Source organism: Lepus europaeus, chromosome 8 (genome assembly GCF_033115175.1).
Source record: "Lepus europaeus isolate LE1 chromosome 8, mLepTim1.pri, whole genome shotgun sequence".
NCBI classification, from domain to species: domain Eukaryota; kingdom Metazoa; phylum Chordata; class Mammalia; order Lagomorpha; family Leporidae; genus Lepus; species Lepus europaeus.
This window is the reverse complement of record NC_084834.1, coordinates 76,847,700-76,848,949: the sequence shown is the minus strand read 5'-3', so window position 1 is coordinate 76,848,949 and position 1,250 is coordinate 76,847,700.

Genomic DNA, 1,250 nt, shown 5'->3' with positions numbered 1-1,250 from the left:
GGTACATTAGCTAGGAACTCGATCAGAAGTGGAGAAATAGGTGCCCATATGGGATGCCAGCACTGCCAGCCAGGGCTTTAACCCTCTGCACTGCAGTGCCAGCCCCATCAATATTATCTTGATACAAAAGCTAGACAAGGTTACACACACACACAAATATACACGTTGAACATAGATGCAAAAATTTAACAACACATCCACTATAACCAAGTGGGATTTATCTCAGGGATTTGAAATGGTAAAGCAAGCAAAAATCAACAAACTGGATATATTATAACAAAATGAAAAACTAAGCCATGTGATTATCTTAAAAGATACTAAAAAAGCATTGGTGGCTGGTGCCATGGCTCAACAGGCTAATCTTCCGCCTAGCGGCACTGGCACACCGGGTTCTAGTCCCTGTCGGGGCGCTGGATTCTGTCCCAGTTGCCCCTCTTCCAGGCCAGCTCTCTGCTGTGGCCCAGGAGTGCAGTGGAGGATGGCCCAAGTGCTTGGGCCCTGCACCCCATGGGAGACCAGGAGAAGCACCTGGTTCCTGCCTTCGGATCAGCGTGGTGCGCCGGCCGCAGCACACCAGCCATTGGAGGGTGAACCAACAGCAAAGGAAGACCTTTCTCTCTCTCTCTCTCTCTCACTGTCCACTCTGCCTGTCAAAAAAAAAAAGCATTGGTAAAATTTCACTTCCTGATAAAATTCTTACACAAATTAGGTATAGAAGCACTGTACCACCTCATCACAGTGAAGGCTGAATATGACGAACCCACAGCCAGTGTTGTAATGAATGGGGGAAAATTGAAACATTTCCTCTAAGATCTCAAACAAGACAAGGATGTCCACTTTTACTATTCTGATTCAACATAATACCAAAAGTCTTAGCCAGGGCAGTTAATCAAGAGAATAAAATAAAGCACATCTAAATAAAAAATGAGAAAGTAAAATTGCCCAGATATGTAAAACCTAAAGGCTTCATGCAAAACTGTCAGTAAAGTTGCAGTAAATGGAATCAATGTACCAAATTCAGTAGCTGGAAAAGAAATCAAGCAAACAATCCAATCAACCAGAGCTACTCTTCCCCAAATAAATAAAATATACCTAGGGGCCAGCGCCATGGTGCAGTAGGTTAATCCTCCACCCGTGGCACCGGCATCCCACATGGGCACCAGTTCTAGTCCCAGCTGCTCCTCTTCCAATCCAGCTCTCTGCTATGGCCAAGAAGATAGCCCAAGTCTTTGGGCCCCTGCACCCACATG